Source organism: Canis aureus, chromosome 26, assembly GCF_053574225.1.
Source record: "Canis aureus isolate CA01 chromosome 26, VMU_Caureus_v.1.0, whole genome shotgun sequence".
NCBI lineage: Eukaryota > Metazoa > Chordata > Mammalia > Carnivora > Canidae > Canis > Canis aureus.
In genome coordinates, this window is record NC_135636.1 from 20,914,737 (window position 1) to 20,929,189 (window position 14,453).

At 39.0% G+C, this 14,453-nt stretch overlaps 1 long non-coding RNA gene across 49 annotated transcripts in view; it reads right to left on the reverse strand.

Annotated features, from left to right (window-relative positions):
• LOC144297977 (uncharacterized) overlaps positions 1-14,163 on the reverse strand; it is a 252,549-nt gene extending 238,386 nt beyond the window's left edge. For 46 of the 49 annotated variants that reach the window (XR_013364984.1, XR_013364975.1, XR_013364973.1 and 43 more), the window contains exon 1: positions 14,093-14,163. This is a non-coding gene — a long non-coding RNA (uncharacterized LOC144297977). The remainder of the gene's footprint in view (positions 1-14,092) is intronic. The other 3 variants (XR_013364971.1, XR_013364991.1, XR_013364988.1) reach the window with 3 other exon arrangements.
• Positions 14,164-14,453: the final 290 nt, after the last annotated feature.

Sequence of the window (14,453 nt, forward strand, 5' to 3'; positions counted from 1 at the left end):
AATGTGTACTCTTAAACATTTATAATGTGCTACCCCAACACAGATGCACAAATTCTTTTTTCTCTAAGATGCTTTAACTTTATATCAGTTTAAAGAAACTACCTATTTTCAACAGCAAACAAGTGGCTTGGTATTTTTTAAACTAAATGATATGCCAAATGACATTATTACTAATGTCCCCCCAAAAGGAAAAGGTCATAAAGACAGAGTTAACCTAGAATATTCAGTATCCAGTTAAGTAGAAGAGTTAAGGATTAATGATGGAGCCAGGTCAAGAAGGTAGAAGCAAATCTATCCTGGAGAGTTGGGGAACTTCCATATGGTCTTGGAGCACCTGCCTTGATCCCTCCAGAAGTAGAGGGATATTCTGAGTCTCTGGGGGAGTTCATTAGTATGCTGAGGCCTGGGGAGGGGACAATGCCAATTTGAGCAACTTGTCTTGAGAGACAGAAATGTTTCTGAGGATAGTAAAAGCACATAGTGCAGAGGAGATGGCAACGGATGGGGTGAGGCTTGGGACATGAAGAATGTCAGCAAGAGTACGTTTGCTGTCTGGATCACTGGTAACCTGTTCCTTAGTCTTGTCAGCCACAAGTAACTGCCAGAGGCAGTTGAGATTCCAACAATTTTGCTAATAGGGACTCAGGGTGAAATTAGATCTCCCCTAACCTATAGGGAAGGATGCACATGTATATCCTCCCATTGCCTTTTTTCAAGCAGCTGTTGGAAAAGCTATCAGAACCACATTGGACAGCATACATTCATTCTGAACTAATGGTTTAAAATGCTGCAGGTCACAGGTTTGCAAAATGTGCTCAGTGATCTCACTAGGCATTGTGATTTGGGAGGCTTGGGAGGGTAAGAAACCATCCCCACTCTGACCTCTTCACCTTAACATTTAATTGCTTTATATTCTGGGCTTCTCTAGAGACTTTTCTCTGAAAAAAAAGGGAGGGAGGAGGGATGAGAGGTTCAGTGGGACTTTAAGTAAAGTATTTTTAAGCAACTAAAATATCACCATGATGATTTGCATTAATACCTATTTAAGAAAGAGTAATGCACACAGAAGAACTTGAGAACATTTTCTGTTCCAGTTACTAGTGGACTCTCAAGGTAAAAGATGACAGATAAATGGAAAACTGCCTCTAGGCTTCCATCCTATGCAGCCAACTCTCCAAGATGTAAAGATTTGGTGTAGTAGATATAGTAATGTTCACCGAATTCTCCATATGCTCCCTGATATTCTCCAGCCCCCTTGTAGTTGAGAAGAGCCATGTGACCAGGTCTCATCATGGTCTGTGGATATAAGAGAGCTGTATCTCTTCTGGGCCAAAGTATAGAAGACCTAGTATGAATTCTGTGTTTTCTTACTATGTCTTCACAATCATGGAGGCCTGTGTTGTGATAATAGAACCCAAACGGAAGCAGCCTGTGCCATTCAATCACTAGATAGAGGAGAGGTGCCTTGGAACAATAAAAATTTCTTCTATTAGGCTGATGGCATGCAGATTTTGTTACTGCAACCCCGTCTATCCTATCCTAAGTAATACAACTGAAAAAATACATTGATTTGGAGCAGAGAAAAGCATTCCATTCATATTAGCATACACAGATGCCTCAAGTAGTAGTTCTCAGCCAAGGGCTATATTTTTCTCCCCCTACTTCCCAAAGGATATTTGGCAATTTCTAGAGACATTTTTGGTTGACACAATTAGGGATAAGGGAGTTGGACAACCATTGTCTAGTGGGTAGAGGGAAGGAATGCCACCAGATAGTCTACAATATATAAGACAGCATCCAGGGGATCTCTGGGTGGCTCAGCGGTTTAGCGCCTGCCTTCAGCCCAGGGTGTGATCCTGGAGACCCGGGATCGAGTCCCACGTTGGGCTCCCTGCATGGAGCCTGCTTCTCCCTCTGCCTCTCTCTCTGTCTCTCATGAATAAATGAATAAAATCTTAAAAAAAAAAAAAAAAGACAGCATCCATAACAGAGAATTATCTGTCCCCAAATGTCAACATTGCCAAAGTTGAGAACATCTAGCCTAAGAAGCTAGCCTGTCATCTTCATTTTATGCAAGAAATTATTTACTTGCTACACAAAATCCACCAAAAAAAAAAAAAACCACTTATGCCTATTTTGTTTTAAAGGTTAGCCAAAAATTAGATATTTAATTGAATTTAAAGTTTTTTTCCAATATAAAGTTTCCATTTGTTTCAAAAATTCACTATACTGACTTTTTCTCCATTTTTGTAAAACAATAAAACATAAAACAGCAATTTAAATAGATTTATATTGTATACTTAGCATATTTTCTCTTCTTTTCATAGAGTCAGAAGTTCAAGGAAGATTTATTCATCTAGTCCCCTTTTTTAAGAAAAATGTTGAAGAGTGTCTATACCAGAACTAGAAACTACATTTCTCAGTTCTAATCTCACTGTTTTTTCCACTACATCACACTGTTCTCCTTAATTAAAAAAATGCTAAATAGAGGTGTGAGGAAGGTAAACAGCTGTTCCAGCCATAGGTAGGGTTGGAAGGGTGGTGGAGCATCGTGTTCAAGGACGATGCATAGTTTCCAGGTGAGAGTGTTTGGTTTCGACGGGAAGGGCAGAATAGAAAAGGCAGAAAGAAAGACTCCATGATGAGCTCACCGACACAGCATGTCCCCATTCAACCACTGCTCCACAGACCCATTTGGCCACGTCTGTCTGCATCATCTTCTCCCAGGTATGCATACAAGTGTGTAAGGCAGAAGTGAACCACAGCTTGGCAAGAGCTGTGAGAAATTTCACAAAGTAATTGAATGAAAGCTGGATTCACCCCTGGAATATCAAATGTCAGATCTGGCTCTAGCTAATTAACCATGTGCCCTGGGTCAAGGCACCATTGGCCTAAATTTTCTCACCTTGACTTGGTAATAATCCTAAGGGTGATATAAACAACTACATTATCAATAATAAATAACAGCTACCATTGTTAAGGGCATCCTATAGGCCAGGATCTGTACCAAATGCATTTCATTACATTCTGAAGACCAGCCTGGGCTTTATTTAGCCCCTTTACAGATGAAGAAACTGACACTTAAGAAATGAAGCAACGTGATGAACACAATTAATAACCAGGACTCAAACCAAAATATTTTTCACTACACAGCCAACATCCTTAATGATTATACTAGCTGCCCCTGGCTCCCAGTTCTCCAAACCTGCATCTCTAGAATACCTCCCTAAATGATTTGAGTTTCTGTGAATGATTTGTGGGGTCTCAAACAATTGGAAGCATAAGCCAGGGTTCTTCAGCTGGGATTAATGAGCTCAGACATTTTTATTATTCATCCATAAACTCCAAAGGTGAAACAGGTTGTTCAAAAGCCTCACTAGGTTTGGTTCTCAAACTGTCTAACAAACAACATGCAAATAAGATATTTAGAAGCCAGAAGCCCACAAGATCCAAACCTATATTGGAGTTTCACGGAATATCCCATAGAGGGTAACTGAATTACCAAAAATAAGTCTATTAGATGAACTGTTTGCAGGCATAGCAAATAGGTTTATTTTCTGTTATGCTATATGTGTGCATTCTACTGTACCTTTAAAAATGAAGAAAGTGATGGATCAGCACGAAAATAAAGCAGATATCACCTCCCAGATATCCTCTAACTTTGCCAGATAGCAGGAGTCACATTTAAAAAGGATGTCCAGGGCAGCCCGGGTGGCTCAGCAGTTTAGCATCGCCTTCAGCCCAGGGCCTGATCGCGCCCTGGGCCAAAGGCAGGCGCTAAACTGCTGCGCCACCCAGGGTTCCCCATTGTGTAAGTTTAAAGTATACAATACAATGATTTTTATGTAGTGTTATATGGTTATTGTCATAAGATTGTTAACAGTGGTCACCTCACACAGTTCTAATTTTTATTTCTTGTGATGAGAGGTTTTAAGATCTTCTCTTTAGTCAACTTTCAAATATATAAACTTTCAAATATATAAAACAGTATTAATACCCTTACCTTCCATATATTTGGAGAGTCCTCTATGGGGGTGTGGAAAGGGGAGGAAGTGATGTGGATTATCTTTCTCCTAATCATCTTTTGTTCCAATGTTCTTCCTCTGATGTATTATTGAACTCTCTCATCCCATAGCCCCTGGCTGGCCTTCACTTCCTCCATTCCATTAATCAATTTTTTCAATATGGTATTAAGGATAAGGTAGATTTAGATAGTAGAATTGTATTAAAGAGTGAGGATAAAAAAAAAAAAAGAGTGAGGATAATGGTAGGAGAGAGGAAAACACTTAATAGAAAACATCTTACCATTAGTATAAGCCAGCAGTGTTTTCAAAAACACCTAAACCACACTCACATCAGGAATTGGCCACTGTCTGTCCTTGGGGCTCCAATCCCCTCTAATTACCCTACCTTTCCCTCATTTCATAAGCCCTTCCTCCTTTCTCTATTGTACTGCCTATGAAAACTATAAAGATTCCTTCTATTTTATTATACTGAGCAATTCTGTTCTTTTAGTCTCAATCTAACCCTTAGTAAGCAAATCTGAGGTTGCAAACTTCATTTAGAAGGCTCAAGGTTCTGAAATAGGTCACCAGACCAGGTTGGCACACCCCAGAGAATCACCTTCCTTGGGAAAAGTCGGACTTCTTGACTGAAGGATGTTTGTGGTTAAAGTGACAGATGTTATTACAAAGCCTTCCAGAGATAAGTGTGACAGAGGGGCTATGTGGGAAACCAGGCAGCCTCTCACTGCTTGGGAAGTTCTCTGTTTTCATCTATTGCTTTCAGCACTTCTGTGGTGTTCAAATGCCATAAAACATCTCCCAGCATTAGATTTTTGTGGGAGGGATTCGAGTTCAGCAAGTAAAGGCAATCCAGTAATAAGAACATACAAGGTTTATACCAAACACTGACTGGGTTTGCTTTCATCATTTAATAGAGAGTGTACATTTTGGTTTTTACTTGCTGAACCACAGATATAAATGGAAGTAAATGAGAAGCAAAGCAATATAAATAAGACAAAGCAACCATTGGGATTATTTTATTCTGAATTAAAGTAAACTAAAAAGTAAATACACAGACATACAGGCATATATACAAAGATGTAATCTGCACCCAAGTCAGGCAAGTTTCAGCCAAAAACTGTTTGGCTGGGATAAAAGATCATGGGCACCACACCATTTCACCCATTCTACTTCTGATGACTTCCACACTTTGTCATCCTACTATCTGAGCAAAAATAGGAAAAGAAAGAAACTAGATTTCTAGTGAGAGGCCAAACATTTTGGAGGCATGAAAAAGAAACCCTCAGGGGCATTGGATCACCTGGTACCATCTCCTTTAGGGATGTTTTCTGCAACTCTCCTCATCTATTCCCTGCCCCCCACTCCCCTTTCAGCCAGCTTCTAATACACAAGCTCACTGATAAGCAAAGGGGAAGCCAGCCAATTTTCTTTTTATCCAAGTCAATGACTGTGAGCCACTCATCATTTACAGCAGTTCTCTTAAGACCTGAGAGCTGAACTCATGCTTGTAATCAGTTGGAAGGCTCCTGACCTCACCTTGTTCTCATTCCAGCATGGTTTCCCCAGTGATAACCAGCAGTGGCTGAGATAACTCTTTTATTCTACAACTGATAAAGTCTGAGTTGTAAAGTCAATGGCTTTCCCTTTTCTACCTTCACTCCCCAATCCCCAAACTATCTAGCTTCTCTTAGTTAGGGGTCCCAACCAGGCACTAGTGTAAAAAGCCTTCATAGTCCATCCAGAGATCACTTGCAGGAGTTTTATGAACCAAGAAAAAGAATGACCCACCCTTCCCTTCTGTTCTGGTTCCAAGCAGACACACAGTCTAGTGTGTGTCAAGGATCCTCTAATGGGTCTTGGATTCCAGATCTTGGATTCCAGATCAGACTCTGACATTTATTTGTGTATAGCTGTGACTTGGTCACTTCTCTAGACTTTAGACTCCCAATTTTAAAAATAACAAATCAGAGTAGAAGACCCAGAGAGAACTGACCAGGGCCACAAGTATATATAATAAGAGTATCTGTACCTATCATTTAAACAATTACTTTCACAGTGCATTAGTTTCATTCCTTATCATGGGCAGTGAGAAGCACTAGACAGTCTCAAGTCTAAAGTAGAATAAACTATGATTTACCAGAAAACTCCACTGAACCCTTCAAAGCCTTTATCCATGGACAACTGGAAAGACTGTTGGACTACTGATATGAAATGCAATGGTTTATTGATTCTCTGTGACCTTACTCACACTGTGAATCACTGAGCCATGCTTCGCTTGGGCTCGGGAGTTTGGCAAAGAATGTCAGGGCAAGGAAGGATGTTTTTTCCTCTGTGCCTCAGGATTCTGAATCATCAGGTGTCTTTCCAGGCCTTTTTGTCTCCTGGGAATGACTGTGCTCTCTGATGTATGAAGCCCTGTTGTTTGGAGTATGTTAATAAAATTGGTCTTTCAGGGACCAATTATTGGACCCATCTGAAAAGTTCAGGATGAGCTAGGTTATGCTGCAGTAACAAAAACAAAGAAAACTCAGTGGCCTAAAACATCAAAGGTTTAATTTATTGTTCATGCTACATGGCCATCATGGGTCAGCTGGGGGCTATGTTCAGCACTGCCCTCATGCTGGGAAACAGGCTGACAAAAGAGCTTCTATTTGAATATTACTGGTCACCACAGCAAATGGAAAGAGAGTATGGTGAATTATGTGCTGGCTCTTAAAGTTGTCCCTAAAGGTAATATGTAATCACTTCTGCTCCTATAATTGGCTAAAACAAATCACAGGACTATACCTGACATCTCATGGTGACAAGCCTGTGTAGACACTGCCCACATATATCCATATTATCAAGCTGAAAACATTCAAGAGACCTTCCATATCTTTGCATATTCCTCCACAGCCCTCACTAGTCCTAAAGACCATCATGTCTCCTGACAAATGAAGGAGAAAATGCTAAGAGATCACTCTTGAGTTTCTAAAAGGTACACCTGGAAACAGCTTAGGGAAAATGAAGCTGACAAAATTGCTTTGACAAAAGGGACATCACAAATCCCAACAAAACTCTCTACTGCCTTTGAAAATTAAGTTTTTAGAAGCCTATACTCAAAGAGGGAGGCTTTCACCTATTAAAAATACACCAGAAACTAACTTGTACTCTTTAGTAATGGGTAGATTTGAGGGGATTTACTTACAAAACCATAAATATAATTGGAAGTAGATGGGAAGGGATATAATAAGAAAAATTGAAATTATTTTATTCTGAATAAGTGTAAATTAAAAAGTAAGTACATATACATGCACAAATGAAACGTAACAAAACAAGGCATTTGTAACAAAAATGTATCAGAATTCTAGTAGCTTCACATCTTAGTGCCACTTGACGTTGTCATTGTTTTATATTTTGGTCATTTTAGTTTTTATTTGCATTTATTTGGTGGCTGGAAAATTTCAGTAATCTTGTTGAATGAACTAAAGAATAGAGCAGGAGACTCCTGAAGGATGAAAAGGTCACCAAAGTCTTAAAGGTAGGAGATGACATTTCGAATTTGACTCTCAGAGTTGCTTTCAGATTTCCCTTCAGAGCAGGGCAGTTCTTTCTGATATTTGTGCTGAAGTTTTTCCTAATTCAGAAGGCAGTGGAGAGCCTGTGGGGAGTGTGTGGTTGTCCTAAGTCCCGAATACAGATTCCTAGGAATGACCTGACCCTTGCCACCATCAGGAAAGCATAGAAAGCCTGAGAAGCAGTAAAAGCAATGTCATCAGTTAAAACAAGAGCCAATGGTACCAGCATCTCCCTTTTTCACCCTCTCATGCCTGGTCTGCCTTTCTATCTGGTCACAGCTGAAGCAGGACAGGCTGGTTCCCACAAAAGACCGGAACTATAAAAAGATCATGATTTTTAAATCTGAAGTCAAAGGAACTTTCATAAAACAACAGTAGAGAATCTTCTGTTTTCAGAGTAGTGATTCCTCCTGGCAATGAGAGCTGGGGAAAGTTTACTAACAAAATTGATCTCAATTTTTCTATGAGTAACAGGTATGCAATTTTAAAACAATGATTGAAATGTATGCAGATATTTTATTACCATGAATATTTGGAGCCTACCAAATTAAGAGTGGTTCAAAGAATCACTTAAGATGTCTTTCAGGGGATCTCTGGGTGGCTCAGCGGTTTGGTGCCTGCCTTCAGCTCAGGGCGTGGTCCTGGAATCCTGGGATCCAGTCCCACATCGGGCCCCCTGCATGGAGCCTGCTTCTCCCTCTGCCTATGTCTCTGCCTCTCTCTCTCTCTCTCTCTCTCTGTGTCTCTCATGAATAAATAAATAAAATCTTTTAAAAAAATGTCTTTCAGTTTTGGTTTTAAAATATATTTTTATTGAGATATAATTGATATATAATATTACAGTAGTTCCAGGTACACACATGATTAGATATATGTATATACTACACAATGTAGATAATCATTTTATAAATGTTTTAATGGTTGCCTGTTTACCTCTGTTGTGAAGGACCCTCAAAATTTGTAGAATTTATGTAACTTTAAGAAAGAATTTCCTTATTATGCAAATATCAAAAATCCCTGCAGAAGTTCTTTTGTTAATTTGAGTGACAAGGCTAACACCAAAAAAAGTAGCAACATCTTTGTAAACTTAATGTAGGGAAAAGTTACCTCTCTTCATTTTGAAACAAATGCAAAGTTATCATTCCTGAGAGGTTAGGCTTTGGGGAAATTGGCTAGAGTATTCTTGCTGTCTACAATAAGCTAGAACAGCATGCAAGCATTTCCAAAAGCTAAGACTAGCTCATCTTGCAGTTGATTGCTAAAGAATTCTCCAAGACAAAAACAACTCACCTAAAAAATTAATTATTCAAAAGAGGAGTTTGTATGATAGGGCTAATAAATGAACAAGCATTTCCATTTTAAAAAAGTAATCCTGGGCAGCCCTGGTGGCTCAGCAGTTTAGCACCGCCTTCAGCCCAGGGCATGATCCTGGAGACCTGGGATGGAGTCCCATGTCGGGTTCCCTGCGTGGAGCCTGCTTCTCCCTCTGCCTGTGTCTCTGCCTCTCTCTCTCTCTCTCTCTCTCTCTCTCTCTCTGTGCCTCTCATGAATAGATAAATAAAATCTTTATTTTTTTATTTTTATTTATTTATGATAGGCACACAGTGAGAGAGAGAGAGAGGCAGAGACACAGGCAGAGGGAGAAGCAGGCTCCATGCACCAGGAGCCCGACCTGGGATTCGATCCCGGGTCTCCAGGATCGCGCCCTGGGTCAAAGGCAGGTGCCAAACCGCTGCACCACCCAGGGATCCCAAATAAAATCTTTAAAAAAATAAAAAATAATAAAATTTAAAAAGTAATCTAATGCAAATATAGACACAGACATAACTATGGCTATGGCTACAGATATACTGCTGCTTCATTAAAACATAAGAAAAAGGAAATAACCAACTGAGAAAACTATGTATTAAACAAAGGTGCATTACATTTAAGAAATTAAAAGTGTCTAATAACAAGATATACTTAATGAGACATACTTCAGTTAAAAGCCTTTTTAATTAAAAATGATAAATTTTGAATGTTATAAAAAGGTAATTATAAACAAAAATTATAATTTACTTCAAATTTATATTTCATGTCCCCCATCCATTCTTGCCTCTGGTTAAGTTCCAAAATATTTTATTAGTTTCACATTTTTTAATGTCGCTTGCTATACTAATGGTTGGTGGACCAGATATCCCATACGTACAAATGTAAATGGTAATAGACAAATACTAAAGTCTACTAAAACTGAAATGGGTAATAATGGTGAAAGAAGAAGACAGAGAGTAGATGAGGACAATGGGCCCTTGAGAAGGTCAGGCGCCTCTGCCCATATTCAGGAGCACCTCCCAGAGGGCAGAGAAAGGCCAAGTGGTCCTTCAAACACTCTTTAAAGTGCCATTTTCAAGGCTGACCCATCCATCCAAAGGGCAAGGCACTGCTGAGCATTATCTGCTTTGATGCCCTCCTCAATGAGCTGTGTGTCAGGAAATATCATCAGGCAGTTTCTAAACTAGTACACAATCATCTTTAAACTCTGAGGCCCAAGCAATCTACATCACCATAAAATACCAAACACACACAACAATGCCTTTTGAGACATCCCAACTCATCTTGGGTCAGTGAGTTATTAACCTCTGGAATCGGGAATATGTAGGCAAGGGGTAGCAGTGAATTTTCTTGGTTTTGGCCCTGATAGTTGCCAAAGAATGTTTCCGTATTTGGGAAAATTTAGGATCCAGAGATTCAGGCTGTACAAACGATTTATCACTAGAAGTGAGAGATGGAGGAGGCAAAGGCAAAGAAATGAGATTAAATGGGGCTCTCAGGTGAGCAGAGTGAGGGTCAAACCATCAGCACTTAGCAAAGTGAGTTCAACTTTTCATTAATATCCTATAAAGTGTGGAAAAACAAACATCAGATGTTCTTGGTGAGAAGCAAGTTACTGTAGGAACAATGAAACATATCTTCTTAATGACTGGCTTAATATCTCATTATAAGGCAATGATTGGTTACATCTAAGCTATTTTCAATTATTTTAAATGTTCTACAATACCAGAGAACTTCTTGGGCTAACTGATATCCATAATGGAGAGGAAAAGACAAAGAAAGGATAGAAGGCCAGATCTGGCCAGAGTTCTTTCTGAGATCAAAAGTTTTGTGTGTGGGCCACCCAGGTGGCTCAGCGGTTTAGCACCGCCTTCAGCCCAGGCCCTGATCCTGGAGATCTGGGACTGAGTCCCACATCGGGATCCCTGCATGGAGCCTGCTTCTCCCTCTGCCTGTGTCTCTGCCTCTCTCTCTCTCTCTCTCTCTTTCTCTGTCTCTCTCTGTCCCTCATTAATAAATAAATAAAATCTTAAAAAAAAAAAAAGTTTTGTGTATATATAGGGATCCAGGCAAGAGACTGAAAACAGCCACCTTGAGGAATAGAGGTTTGAGGTATAAGTAATGAAGAGATCTTGAGAGTATGGCTCAAGTGAAATGCAAAATACTACTATCCAGAGCCTCTTCTAGGGACTTAATTAAACATTTTGTGTTACTGAGGTTATATTAAGCTTTAAATACATTTAGAACTGTATCTTGGTCACTTATTAACAAGGATTATCTTGGGTAAGTCTCCTGGCCTTTCCATGCCTCCATTTCATTACCTGTAAGTTAGAATAATAATAAAGTCAACTCCATGAGGTTTTTCTGAGGATTATATATAATATTTTAATATCTGTGGTTCTTTGAATTATTCCTAATTTGTCACCCCTTCCTGCATCCATCTCTTCTCCCATGTGAGTTGGCAGGTCTTCCCACTAAAAGCAGATTTTATTTCCCTGTACCATTCATACTGGGCTTGGCCATGTTATCTTTTTTGACCAGGGGAATGTGAGTGGAAGTTTCCAGCATATGCCACCAGAGGAATCCACTGTGAGATCTTCCAACCTCTGTCATGAGAAGAATATGCCCCCAGTGTATTTTTGTTGGTCTGGGTCTCATAATGGACATACATGGAGCATATGTGAGCCAAACTTGCATAACTCTGAGTGTGTGAATAAATGATCATTGTGTGCCTTTGGATTTGGGGCGGTTTTTTACACAGCAATAGATGACAAATACAACACAGTCCTAGGTTATGGTCTGGGAATCCACATTTCTCAGGTTATACACAATAATAAAAGTTGTGAATCACTACAATATACTCACTGCTCTAAAGCCACACCACTTTAAAAAGAACCTGAAATGGGAAAATTATCCCCTCTTTTAAATTCTTGAATTTCCTCTCCTATGCTTTTACTCAAGGATTATTCTACTTCCTCTTTCTCCACAGGATTCTTCTAAAGAGACTTCCCTTCTTTCCCTTCACAGAGATTCCCCTGTATCCTTCAATACTGGCCTTAAACATGACTTCTTACTACTAGCCCACATCAATCACCCCTTTCTCAGGATACTTGTTGCTCTTGTGATCAACCCTGCATAGTTAAAACTAACTCTATAATGATTTCATGAGTTTCTTTCCTCCTCTGGGCTAAACTGACAACTCCTCCAGACAGGCACTGTCTTCATTCCTGTATCTTCAATGATCTCTAACATAAAAAGAGATACACGGTCAAGGTTTTCACATCAAGTCAACAGATATTAGTCTATTGATTTTGTGGATTTTTAAAAGCTATTCCTGATGAAATAGAATGTTTCATTTATAAGAGAAGTCAAGATTTCTTTCTTGGGATAAGAGACATGTAATTACTTCTCAAAAAAATTAAAGAGCACCCTTCTGCTTTTTTTTTTTTTAAATGTGTTCCAACACCCAGTTTTGTACTCTTCTTATTTGGGGGCAGGGTCTGTGAATTTCACAGAAATATGGTACTTGTTTCCAAGTTGGAAAAAGGCTTCTGTTTTCAAAATTCCTCTTATCCCAAATAAATTTGTCTCACCCTCATTTTCTTTACCTTGAAAGATGGAGAGTTGCATGATCCTGAGTAGGGTTTCAACCTGCAATTTCTGAGGGTAATGATATTTCATGCCTTTGCCTAGCTTTAAATGCATGGAAATAATTAAGCCAAAAGATATGCAGCTGATTCTGATTCATAAGCAAGTTTTATCTCCTTTACAGTTATTTTTCTTTAAATCAGATGGACAACTATATATAAAAAATGGCATTCAATCATTACCTAATTTGCTAACCATAATCTTTGAGATTAGGAATACTGACCCAGAGTGATATTTTCAATCTAGTCTAATATTGTGGCTAATCTTAATATTTTAAGCCTATCATTTCTACTGTCTAAATTGAATTTACACGGGATGCCTGGGTGGCTCTAAATTGAATTTACACGGGATGCCTGGGTGGTTGGGCGCCTGCCTTCGGATCAGGTCGTGATCCTGGGATCCAGGATCGAGTCCCACATTGGGCTCCCTGCAAGGAGCCTGCTTCTCCCTCTGCCTGTGTCTCTGTCTCTCTCTCTCAGTCTGTGTCTCTCATGAATAAATAAATAAATCTTTAAGAAAATAAATAAATTGAATTTACATTAATAACTTAAAAGAATATTAAACTATCAGACAATATCTCCTCGAGCTAAACATTGGCACCCAACCTATATATAATTCAGCACTTCTTATCTTCTGGGTATATTCAATGATTCTTTGTATATAAACAAAAAGACTTGTATAAGAATTCTCATTGAAACTCCAAACTGAAAACAACCCAGTATCCAGCAGCAACAGAATGAATAAATTGTAGTATATCACATAACAAAACATTAAACAACTATGAAGAAGAATGCAACAACGAGGCTGAATCTCATAGACATAAGTAGAAGAAACCAGACCCAAAGGCATAAATTCTGTATCATTTCATCTTTGTAAAGTTCAAGAATAGGCAAAATTTATCTCTGGGAATAGAAGTTAGAATAGTGTTTCTTGGAGTGGAGATGGGTATTGACTGGGAAGGGGTAGATGAAAGCTTTGGGACTACCAGAAATGTTCTACATCTTACTCTAGATGGTAGTTATTTGACTGTATATTAGATTGTAGGTACACAATGTATATTACTTCGCTTAAAAAAAAAAAGAAGATTAAAAAAAGAAAATTTCACCTGGAATTAGGAGGAAAATAAATATTTTAAAAACCAGTGTTCATAACTTGCCAAGTTTTAGGTGTTGAGCCTTTAGTTCTCAGCATAGCATGATCTTAAGACAAATAACTAGTCAGCGGAAGAGTTAAACTGGACATTATAAAACACAGTGATTCGTAAATATTTTAGTTACTTATATACCTAATTCAGGAGTGTGCAAAGATATGTATCAATAAGGACAAGCTGTATGGTACACTGACTAACTATCCATCAGTGGTTATGTCCTATGCCAACCTGTCTCCAGACTGACAAGATAGTGTTAATGCTGCAGCAAGGGAAACAGAAACAAAGACAGGTGCTGATGCTGCCTTAACAATGAGGGCCTATTCTCTCCCATGCACCTGAGAACACCAGTGAACTTGGTCATTGTTCAGCAGCAGAAACCTTGTGGTTTCTCTCATCCTTACCTCTTTGCCATGTGATCACATTATTTCCTTACAGAGGTGATCCTGCCCTGTTGCTCTTGACAACGGAATCCTCCAAACCCATAAACTGTGTCATCATGACTGACCAATCAGAGGTCATCATTCCTCACTCCCCCTTTTATCTCAAGCTGTTTGCTCTTATTGTTCATTTAAAAAAAAAAAAAAAAAAGAAGAAGAAGAAGAAGAATGAAAAGGTGAAAAAGACAGCAACCCAAGTCCAGTAACAAGCATCACAAAAGATTCACTTGTGAAGGACAAAGATTAACAGGATTAATAGCTTTAGGGGTTTGGGGAAAGCCTGTCTGATTCAGAAAACCAACAGGGAAAAGTTGAGTGCAGACAA